The sequence below is a fragment of the Schistocerca gregaria genome, chromosome 11 (assembly GCF_023897955.1).
Source record: "Schistocerca gregaria isolate iqSchGreg1 chromosome 11, iqSchGreg1.2, whole genome shotgun sequence".
Classification (NCBI taxonomy): domain Eukaryota; kingdom Metazoa; phylum Arthropoda; class Insecta; order Orthoptera; family Acrididae; genus Schistocerca; species Schistocerca gregaria.
Window position 1 is genome coordinate 4633205 of NC_064930.1, and position 12135 is coordinate 4645339.

Below are 12135 nucleotides of genomic sequence, written 5' to 3' on the forward strand. Positions count from 1 at the left end.
TCAGTCTCTTGTCCTTGTCCTTTGTCTGTCCCCTGTTATTTTTCCTCTTTTCCCCTCTCCCACTTATCCTCTCACCATGACAACCCCCACAACTACCGCCACTACCACTGCAATCGTGTACACGTCCCCCTCACTTGCTGCCACCACCATCACGTGGTGTGCTCAATCACCGCCTCCCCCATATATTCACCCCCTCCTCACTCTTCCCACCCCCGCTCCTTTTGTTGCTCCCTCCCCTGTTCCTACCCCCCATGCCTCACGTGACCCATTCCCTCCCCTCCCACATGTAACTCATGCCACCCCCGCCATGGTTGTTGCCCGTCGGGCCACCACCCACGCCACACCATCATCATCGTCATCACCATCACCATCACCATCGCCCTCGCCATCGCCAGTGCCAACCACTGCCACTGCATCTTCTGTGGCGCCAGCTCCAGCTCCAGCGCCAGCATCAGCACCACCACCAGTGCCTGCACCGCCGGTGGGACCTGCCATCTCCCGCCATCTCCCGGTCGTCCCCATCCCCCACACCTCTTCCCATCCCTCTCCCGCTGTGAAACGTCCCAGCGGCACCCCAGCCTCTTCTGCTCCCAAGAAGTCGCAGACTCTCCCCCCTCCAACCCCCCAGGATGCCATGGATACCACCCCACCTTCCCTATCTACTCCCTCCTCTACCTCCCCTCCTACAGGTACCTCCTTTCTCACCCTGATCCCTCTCTCCTGGAGGCCCGCAATCTTACCCTTCTCCTCCGCCAGCACTTCCCCGGAGCCCCGATCTCCCTTCTCACCCCCCGTCGGGACTCCGTCCTGATCACATCCCCCAGCCCCACCCTCCACTCCGACATCCTCTCCCGCATTCCCCTCACCCGGTTTGGTCCCCATGCCTCCCTTGCCCCTGCTCCTCCCCCCTCCTCATCCCGACAACCCCAGCCGCCCCGTCGCCCACCGACCCTCACTGCCGTGATCAGTCGGCTTAGCCCGATGATCACGGAGGAGGAGGTGTTGGCGGAGCTAAAGGCCCATCCCTATCTAGAGGTTCGAGCTGTCCGCCGGATTCACAATCCAGCCGGCCCCACCCGCCTCATGCGGGTGTTCTCCGAGCATGCTCCCTCCATAGACCTCCTCCTCAAGGAGGGTGCCCTCCTTTTCAACCGCCGTTATAAGGTCGACCCCTCCCGCTCCCCTCCACAGTCCATCCGCTGCCAGAGGTGCTTGCGCTATAATGCACATCCTACATCTGAGTGCCGCGAGGCCCCCGTCTGCCCGCACTGCAAAGAAGCACACTTCCTCCGGCAGTGCCACAACCTTCAGTCCCCCCCTCCTGTAACACCTGTAACCTCCAACACCCAACCTACTCCCAAAAGTGCAAGGCCCGACCCCCTCCCTCCGCTCCTGAACTCACTGTCCCTGTCCGCCCCTTGGATGCCCCCACCCCTCCCGGCAATTCCCTCCGTCCCCCCCCCACAGCTGAGGACATCATCCGCTTTGTAACCGTTGTCCTTCAGAACATCCACCCCTTTCAGCGCCCCCACACCCTCCAGCAGATATCCCTTGCCGCCCGTTCCGTCTTCCAGCTCAACACTTACGCCACCTACTCCCATAACCAGGCCCATTTTACCTTCTCCCGTCTCGACACCCTTGTCTAAATTCCCACTATGGCGCGACAGCAACATATCCTGTTTAACAACATCCGTTCCCTTCCTGTCAACAAGAATCTCCTTATGCATACCCTCACCACCCACCGCGTGGATGCCTTCCTCCTAAACGAAACATTTCTCCAGCCCCACCATACTGTCCATACCTCGCCCTACTTCCTTCACCGCTCTGACAACCCCCTCCCGATAGCGCGTGGCGGAGTTGCCATTGGCCACCATCGCCAGATCCCTGTTCGGCTCCAACCCCTCCTTCCCAACCCCACGGAACACCTGATCCTTAGTCTATTCTTCCCCGGCCTCACCGTTACCTGCGCCACCATCTATGTCCGCCCCTCTGCCCCTATTCCTTTTGACTTCCTTTCCCACATCGACCGTACCTTCTCCTCCTACGTGATTGCCGCCGATCTCAATATCCATAGTCGCTCCGCCACCCAGTTACGGCGGTGGCATCGGTTCCTCGCCACCATCCAAGGAGATGTCCTTCCTCTTCCCCAACACACCCGCCCTGAATCCAATACCACACCCGATGTCGTCCTAGCCTCCCCCAACCTCCTTGGCCGCATAGCGGTGGACGTCCTCGACCCTATTGGCAGTGACCATCTCCCTGTCCTTCTTACCATATCAGACGGTCGTCGCCCCTGTCCCGATCCTCGCCTTGACCCTCCCCCCAAGTATGTCCATGATTACTCCCGTGCCGACTGGAATGCATACCGGGATACCCTTACTACCCGAGTCGATAGCCACCCCCTCACCCACCACCGCCCACATGACATAACCCATGCCGCATCCTTTCTCCAGCAGACCTTGTCTGAGGCCGTGGAGGCCCACATCCCTACCGTCGCCATCCACCCGCACCATCCCACTTTACCCCCACAGGCCGTCCTCCTCCTTCGAGAATCCCGTCGTCTCTACCGTGCCTTCCTCCACACGCGTGACCGGGACACACTACAACGCCACCGGCAACTCCAGAGACATATCCGGAACTTGCTCTCGGCTAAGAAACGCCGGGACTGGCGACAGACATGCACCCGTCTTAATGCTACCCTACCTATTAACTCGTCCAAATACTGGTCAGCCTTCCGCCGCCTTACTGGATCAAACCCCCCCCTTACTATCCTCTCCTTCATAATGACAATCCCTTTCCTGACAACCTTAGTAAGGCCAACCATTTTGCCTCCTACCTCACCGATGTCTTTACCATCCCTGACGATCCCCAGTTCGATTATTCCCTCTTCCCCGATGTCCGCGATCGAACTGACACCTCTATCCCTCCACTAGCTCCTGGCTTCCAGTACTTCGACAACATTACACACACTGAACTCAATAACCCTATAACTACTCAAGACATCATCGATATACTCCGCACCAAACGCAACACTGCTCCTGGTCACGACCGTGTTACTTACCGTCACCTCCATGAAGCTCCCGCCCCATTCCTCTCCACCCTGGCCAGGCTGTACAATGTGGTCTTGTCCACCGGCTTCTACCCCGACCTGTGGAAAACCTCCCGGATCCTGATGTTCCTCAAACCCGATAAACCACCTTCCGCTGTCTCCTCCTACCGTCCTATAAGCCTTACCTCGGTCTTCAGCAAGGTCCTGGAATCCATTCTAACCCGCCGCATCCACCAGCATCTCCACCGGCACCGATTCCTTCCCTCCACCCAATGTGGCTTTCGACCATCCTTCTCTGCCGATGACCTTCTCCTTCACCTCACTCACCTCCTCTCCGAACAACTCAACTCCCGTCGCTCCGCCATATTCCTCTCCCTTGACCTTGAACGCGCCTATGACCGAGTGTGGCATTCTGGTCTCCTCTTCAAGCTCCAAACCTTTGCTCTTCCTATTAACTACGTCCGTGTGATCGCCTCCTTCATTTCCCACCGCCCTTCCTATGTCTCTATCCACAACACTGATTACTACACCTTCTACCCCTCTGCCGGTGTGCCCCAAGGTTCCGTCCTTTCCCCTCTTCTTTACCTTCTTTATACGGCGGACATGCCTCCACCTGCACCCCCCCTTCACCTTCTCCAGTACGCCGATGACACCGCCTTCCTTGCCCTTGCCCCCACCCTGCAACGCTCCCAACACCTTCTCCAATCCCATCTTGACCGGTTCACCTCTTGGTGCAACCAGTGGTTGCTCAAGGTCAATCCTTCCAAGACCCAGGCAATCATCGTAGGCAAAACCACCCCTTCCTTCCGTCTCCTTGATTTCTATCTTACCATTTATGGCCGTCCTATTAACCTCACACCCACCCTCAAGTACCTTGGCGTCACCCTTGACCGTCGCCTCTCCTGGACCCCTCATCTCCGGACAATCCAAGCCAAGGCACGCTCCCGACTCCACCTCCTGAAGCTCCTTTCTGGCCGCACATGGGGTCTGGACCCCTCCACCGTCCTCCACACCTATAAATCTCTCATCCGCCCTATCCTCTGTTATGCCCATCCCGCCTGGATCTCTGCCCCGCCTACCTTTTACAAATCCCTTCAAATCCTTGAACGGCATGCACTCCGCCTCGCCTATCGCATCCGCCTCCCTTCCACCACGCGGCTCCTCTATGACCACATCCCCTTCCCACACCTCCTCCTCTTCCTCCAACGGATACGGATCCTCTACACCTCCCGCAAGCTTGATCCTCCCCACCCGCTTGTCTCTTCCATCCTCTCCCACCCCAAACCACTGCCGCGCCTGTACTCCTGTATCCCACCTGCTCTCCATCTTCACACTCTCCACACCCTCTCCCAAGGTGGCTTCCGCCGACTCCCCCTCCCGGATGATGCCCTCCTCCCCTCCATCTACCCCTCCTACCAACTTTGAGCCTTGCCGTCCCCTCTCCTCTCATTTTCCTGTGGGCACCCTCTCTCCCTTCTCTCCCTCCCTCTCTCCCTCCTTCCATCCTTACCTCCCCTCCCCCTCTCCCTGGGCTTCCACCCCCCTCTTTTCGTTCTCTCCCCTCCTCCTCCCTGACATCCTATCTCCCCCTCCCTCCTTCCCTCCCCCTGTTTTTTCCCTTGGCAGGCCCCCAGCTTTTCGGTGTGGACAGTGCCCCTGCAAGCGCCGAAGCCCATCTCCGCAGTGTCCGTGTCTTTCGTCCCGTCTGTGCCTCGAGTGTTTCTTCGTTTTCTGCTCCACCGTTCACCTGTGCTAGGGTTCTCTGTTCCGTGCTGTGCTGCCCGTTTTCTTTTTTTAAAACTGAAACAGTGCTGCGTCGGTGAACGACTTCAATTCTTTTTATTCTCTGTTGTCTTCTGATTTTTGTTTTCCATGTCTGTGTTTTGAGATTATGTCTTCCTGTTTTCATCTCTTGTATGTTTCTTGTGGCCGAAGAGCGGCATATTAGGCCGCTGCCGGCCTACCTTTGTAGGTATAAAATGACAATAAAGGAAAAAAAAAAATTTGCCGGTTGGGAATTATTCCACTTGCACGGCAAGGTGCGCATGTAGGTGTGTTAAAGATTCTGGAGGCGCTGTGTATCGATCCCAGTACCTCTCGCACGCTAAGCGAGCGCTCTACCATCTGAGAAACGCCCACCCAACCGATAACTAGTAGTGCTACATACAGTCATATCAACGTCACAGACCCTTGCACTCCCATTATTCCGCAGTACTCTCTATGTATCAGTGAGGGTGTCTTTCAGGTTTCGTGCATTCTGTATCGAATCGTAGTTGGCCACAAGGAAAGTTGCCCGCATAACTTCGAAAATAGAGTTCGAACACCGCTCTGAGTAAGACGAACGTGCTGTCCACTCTCTAGCCTTCAATGACGTTAAGCCGTGATACCTAAGACAGATCTGCACTCGATGACACCACGATAACAGCCGGTCCCCACACTTACATCTTGCTCTCCTTATGACAGTATACATCATGTCAGTCTGTGACGCTGGTTTTGCAACTTCTTGCGTGCCTTTATGTTCGCCGCGACCAACACTTACCATGCAATGACCACAAAACATGGACGAGCCGGGGATTGAACCCAAGACCTTTCACACGCTAAGCGAACGATCTGCCAACTGAGCTACGGCTGCACACACGACCAAGCCTGGCTATTCTCCATTCTTTGCGACTCTGATGTGCACGGACACGATGGTTGGTTGGTTTGTAGCGGCGAAGGTACCAGAGTACAAAGGCGCGGACACGTTCATATACACAAGAGTTCCAAGTAGTTTCGATGCTCTGGTATTACGAATGCAAATTCCGTCTGTTTTTAGCGTCTTAAATTGAAAGGGCGGTCACAAATTGGTCCATTTCACTCCTTGTCGACAATCACACAGCACCTGAGGTAACAAGCACATCTCGAGCCCAATTGTGCTCTCCATTGTTCATGCCAACTCAGTGCCTCGCTCTTTGCTACTGTGTAAAACTCTTGTCGCCCAACTGCAAAACACTGGGACACAACAAGTTTCCGCGTCTCCATTGCACTGATCATACTACGAAACGCTCCCCAAACTTGGCAATCACCCATGCAGCCGACTTTTCCGACTTTACACGACGCTCACGCAACGCTCACACTAGTGACAGCCTTATTTATAGTTCGACGTCGCGCCAAAGCGAATGAGCACATTTCGCCTACGGCTTAGGCCGCTCTCCTAGTGTGGCTGCTCTGTGTCTGCAGGCAGCGAGGGGCTGCAAGCTTCCTGTGTTCGCACCTATATCACCTGTGCTTGCTTGTCAGAGACAGACTATCGCAAAACATTCAACTCACTCCATGAATTGATTGCTACGGCATCTGTTATCAGCAGTCACAACCAGCAACACCAGTAGCAGCCGACTGCAGGCAAAGAATGGGAACGTGCAGTGGGATTTACGTGAAATCGGCGCAAGGCAGATCTTTCCGACGTAGGCTTGAGAATCTTATGGGAACATTTGTACTGTTTCTAAATTAAGTGTAGGTGTGGGAGGAGGGTGCTTCCTGCGCACGAATAAAAGCACGCTCGCCAATTGTGGATGCTAATCGTTCGCTTGTATCTGCCTACACACCTCTGCCGGTTGGGAATTATTCCACTTGCATGGCAAGGTGCGCATGTAGGTGTGTTAAAGATTCTGGAGGCGCTGGGTATCGATCCCAGTACCTCTCGCACGCTAAGCGAGCGCTCTACCATCTGAGCTACGCCCACCCCCCCGATAACTAGTTGTGCTACATACAGTCATATCAACGTCACAGACCCTTGCACTCCCATTATTCCGCAGACAAACACTACTCTCTATGTATCAGTGAGGGTGTCTTTCAGGTTTCGTGCATTCTGTATCGAATCGTAGTTGGCCACAATGAAAGTGGCACGCATAACGTCGAAAATAGAGTTCGGACACCGCTCTGAGTAAGAAGAACGTGTTGTCCACCTCTAGACTTCAATGACGTTAAGCCGTGATACCTAAGACAGATCTGCACTCGATGACACCACGATAACAGCCGCTCCCCACACTTACATCTTGCTCTCCTTATGACAGTATACATCATATCAGTATGTGACGCTGGTTTTGCAACTTCTTGCGTGCGTTTATGTTCGCCGCGACCAACACTTACCATGCACTGACCACAAAACATGGAGGAGCCGGGGCTTGAACCCGAGACCGTTCACACGCTAAGCGAACGATCTGCCAACTGAGCTACAGCTACACACGCGACCAAACCTGGCTATTCTCCATTCTTTGCGACTCTGATGTGCACGGACACGATGGTTGGTTGGTTTGTAGCGGCGAAGGTACCAGAATACAAAGGCGCGGACACGTTCATATACACAAGATTTCCAAGTTGTTTCGATGCTCTGGTATTACGAATGCAAATTCCGTCTGTTTTGAACGTCTTAAATTGAAAGGGCGGTCACAAATTGGTCCATTTCACTCCTTGTCCACAATCACACAGCACCTGAGGTAACAAGCACATCTCGAGCCCCATTGTGCTCTCCATTGTTCATGCCAACTCAGTGCCTCGCTCTTTGCTACTGTGTAAAACTCTTGTCGCCCAACTGCAAAACACTGGGACACAACAAGTTTCCGCGTCTCCATTGCACTGATCGTACTACGAAACGCTCCCCAAACTTGGCAATCACCCATGCAGATGACTTTTCCGACTTTACACGACGCTCACGCTAGTGACAGCCTTATTTATAGTTCGACGTCGCGCCAAAGCGAATGAGCACATTTCGCCTACGGCTTAGGCCGCGCTTCTAGTGTGGCTGCTCTGTGTCTGCAAGCAGCGAGGGGCTGCAAGCGTCCTGTGTTCGCACCTATATCACCTGTGCTTCCTTGTCAGAGACAGACTATCGCAAAACATACAACTCACTCCATGAATTGATTGCTACGGCATCTGTTATCAGCAGTCACAACCAGCAGCACCAGTAGCAGCCGACTGCACGCAAAGAATGGGAACGTGCAGTGGGATTTACGTGAACTCGGCGCAAGGCAGATCTTTCCGACGTAGGCTTGAGAATCTTATGGGAACATTTGTACTGTTTCTAAATTAAGTGTAGGTGTGGGAGGAGGGTGCTTCCTGCGCACGAATAAAAGCACGCTCGCCAATTGTGGATGCTAATCGTTCGCTTGTATCTGCCTACACACCTCTGCCGGTTGGGAATTATTCCACTTGCATGGCAAGGTGCGCATGTAGGTGTGTTAAAAATTCTGGAGGCGCTGGGTATCGATCCCAGTACCTCTCGCACGCTAAGCGAGCGCTCTACCACCTGAGCTACGCCCACCCTCCCGTTTACTAGTAGTGCTACATACAGCCATATCAACGTCACAGACCCTTGCACTCCCATTATTCCGCAGACAAACACTCCTCTCTATGTATCAGGGGGGGGGGGGGGGGTCTTTCAGGTTTCGTGCATTCTGTATCGAATCGTAGTTGGCCACAAGGAAAGTGGCCCGCATAACTTCGGAAATAGAGTTCGGACACCGCTCTGAGTAAGACGAACGTGCTGTCCACTCTCTAGCCTTCAATGACGTTAAGCCGTGATACCTAAGACAGATCTGCACTCGATGACATCACGATAACATCCGGTCCCCACACTTACATCTTGCTCTCCTTATGACAGTATACATCATATCAATCTGTGACGCTGGTTTTGCAACTTCTTGCGTGCCTTTATGTTCGCCGCGACCAACACTTACCAAGCAATGACCACAAAACATGGAGGAGCCGGGGCTTGAACCCAAGACCTTTCACACGCTAAGCGAACGATCCGCCAACTGAGCTACGGCGTCTTAAATTGAAGGAGCAGTCACAAATTGGTCCATTTCACTCCTTGTCGACAATCACACAGCACCTGAAGTAAGAAGCACATCTCGAGCCCCATTGTGTTATCCATTGTTCATGCCAACTCAGTGCCTCGCTCTTTGCTACTGTGTACAACTCTTGTCGTCTAACTGCAAAACACTGGGACACAACAAGTTTCCGCGTCTCCATTGCACTGATCATACTACGAAACGCTCCGCAAACTTGGCAATCACCCATGCAACCGACTTTTCCGACTTTACACGACGCTCACGCTAGTGACAGCCTTATTTATAGTTCGACGTCGCGCCAAAGCGAATGAGCACATTTCGCCTACGCCTTAGGCCGCGCTTCTAGTGTGGCTGCTCTGTGTCTGCAGGCAGCGAGGGGCTGCAAGCGTCCTGTGTTCGCACCTATATCACCTGTGCTTCCTTGTCAGAGACAGACTATCGCAAAACATACAACTCACTCCATGAATTGATTGCTACGGCATCTGTTATCAGCAGTCACAACCAGCAACACCAGTAGCAGCCGGCTGCACGCAAGGAATGGGAACATGCAGTGGGATTTACGTGAAACTGGCGCAAGGCAGATCTTTCCGACGTAGGCCTGAGTATCTTATGGGAACATTTGTACTGTTTCTAAATTAAGTGTAGGTGTGGGAGGAGGGTGCTTCCTGCGCACGAATAAAAGCACGCTCGCCAATTGTGGATGCTAATCGTTCGCTTGTATCTGCCTACACACCTCTGCCTCTGCCGGTTCATCTTCGGCGTAACTCGTGAGGGTTGCGCCCTTCGATATTATTGTCGTTAATATCGAAGTGCTAGGAGTTTCAGTGATCGCTGCAGCTGCCGTCGTCCCGAGCCTTTGCCGCCGGTTCCCACCGCCGCCGCCGCCGCCGCCGCCGCCGCTCCCTGCCCGTCTTTCGTTCTGTCGTCTCTGCTTACGTCTTACCCTTCCTCTCCGTCAGTCTCTTGTCCTTGTCCTTTGACTGTCCCCTGTTATTTTTCCTCTTTTCCCCTCTCCCACTTATCCTCTCACCATGACAACCCCCACAACTACCGCCACTACCACTGCAATCGTGTACACGTCCCCCTCACTTGCTGCCACCACCATCACGTGGTGTGCTCAATCACCGCCTCCCCCATATATTCACCCCCTCCTCACTCTTCCCACCCCCGCTCCTTTTGTTGCTCCCTCCCCTGTTCCTACCCCCCATGCCTCACGTGACCCATTCCCTCCCCTCCCACATGTAACTCATGCCACCCCCGCCAGGGTTGTTGCCCGTCGGGCCACCACCCACGCCACACCATCATCATCGTCATCACCATCACCATCACCATCGCCCTCGCCATCGCCAGTGCCAACCACTGCCACTGCATCTTCTGTGGCGCCAGCTCCAGCTCCAGCGCCAGCATCAGCACCACCACCAGTGCCTGCACCGCCGGTGGGACCTGCCATCTCCCGCCATCTCCCGGTCGTCCCCATCCCCCACACCTCTTCCCATCCCTCTCCCGCTGTGAAACGTCCCAGCGGCACCCCAGCCTCTTCTGCTCCCAAGAAGTCGCAGACTCTCCCCCCTCCAACCCCCCAGGATGCCATGGATACCACCCCACCTTCCCTATCTACTCCCTCCTCTACCTCCCCTCCTACAGGTACCTCCTTTCTCACCCTGATCCCTCTCTCCTGGAGGCCCGCAATCTTACCCTTCTCCTCCGCCAGCACTTCCCCGGAGCCCCGATCTCCCTTCTCACCCCCCGTCGGGACTCCGTCCTGATCACATCCCCCAGCCCCACCCTCCACTCCGACATCCTCTCCCGCATTCCCCTCACCCGGTTTGGTCCCCATGCCTCCCTTGCCCCTGCTCCTCCCCCCTCCTCATCCCGACAACCCCAGCCGCCCCGTCGCCCACCGACCCTCACTGCCGTGATCAGTCGGCTTAGCCCGATGATCACGGAGGAGGAGGTGTTGGCGGAGCTAAAGGCCCATCCCTATCTAGAGGTTCGAGCTGTCCGCCGGATTCACAATCCAGCCGGCCCCACCCGCCTCATGCGGGTGTTCTCCGAGCATGCTCCCTCCATAGACCTCCTCCTCAAGGAGGGTGCCCTCCTTTTCAACCGCCGTTATAAGGTCGACCCCTCCCGCTCCCCTCCACAGTCCATCCGCTGCCAGAGGTGCTTGCGCTATAATGCACATCCTACATCTGAGTGCCGCGAGGCCCCCGTCTGCCCGCACTGCAAAGAAGCACACTTCCTCCGGCAGTGCCACAACCTTCAGTCCCCCCCTCCTGTAACACCTGTAACCTCCAACACCCAACCTACTCCCAAAAGTGCAAGGCCCGACCCCCTCCCTCCGCTCCTGAACTCACTGTCCCTGTCCGCCCCTTGGATGCCCCCACCCCTCCCGGCAATTCCCTCCGTCCCCCCCCCACAGCTGAGGACATCATCCGCTTTGTAACCGTTGTCCTTCAGAACATCCACCCCTTTCAGCGCCCCCACACCCTCCAGCAGATATCCCTTGCCGCCCGTTCCGTCTTCCAGCTCAACACTTACGCCACCTACTCCCATAACCAGGCCCATTTTACCTTCTCCCGTCTCGACACCCTTGTCTAAATTCCCACTATGGCGCGACAGCAACATATCCTGTTTAACAACATCCGTTCCCTTCCTGTCAACAAGAATCTCCTTATGCATACCCTCACCACCCACCGCGTGGATGCCTTCCTCCTAAACGAAACATTTCTCCAGCCCCACCATACTGTCCATACCTCGCCCTACTTCCTTCACCGCTCTGACAACCCCCTCCCGATAGCGCGTGGCGGAGTTGCCATTGGCCACCATCGCCAGATCCCTGTTCGGCTCCAACCCCTCCTTCCCAACCCCACGGAACACCTGATCCTTAGTCTATTCTTCCCCGGCCTCACCGTTACCTGCGCCACCATCTATGTCCGCCCCTCTGCCCCTATTCCTTTTGACTTCCTTTCCCACATCGACCGTACCTTCTCCTCCTACGTGATTGCCGCCGATCTCAATATCCATAGTCGCTCCGCCACCCAGTTACGGCGGTGGCATCGGTTCCTCGCCACCATCCAAGGAGATGTCCTTCCTCTTCCCCAACACACCCGCCCTGAATCCAATACCACACCCGATGTCGTCCTAGCCTCCCCCAACCTCCTTGGCCGCATAGCGGTGGACGTCCTCGACCCTATTGGCAGTGACCATCTCCCTGTCCTTCTTACCATATCAGACGGTCGTCGCCCCTGTCCCGAT

At 55.3% G+C, this 12135-nt stretch overlaps 2 non-coding genes across 2 annotated transcripts; both read right to left on the reverse strand.

Annotated features, from left to right (window-relative positions):
* Positions 1-6697: 6697 nt before the first annotated feature.
* On the reverse strand, positions 6698-6771 carry Trnaa-agc (transfer RNA alanine (anticodon AGC)). The gene has a single exon. It is a non-coding gene; the product is annotated as a tRNA-Ala (tRNA).
* A 1504-nt stretch (positions 6772-8275) lies between these two features.
* Positions 8276-8349, reverse strand: Trnaa-agc (transfer RNA alanine (anticodon AGC)). Its single transcript has one exon. It is a non-coding gene; the product is annotated as a tRNA-Ala (tRNA).
* Positions 8350-12135: the final 3786 nt, after the last annotated feature.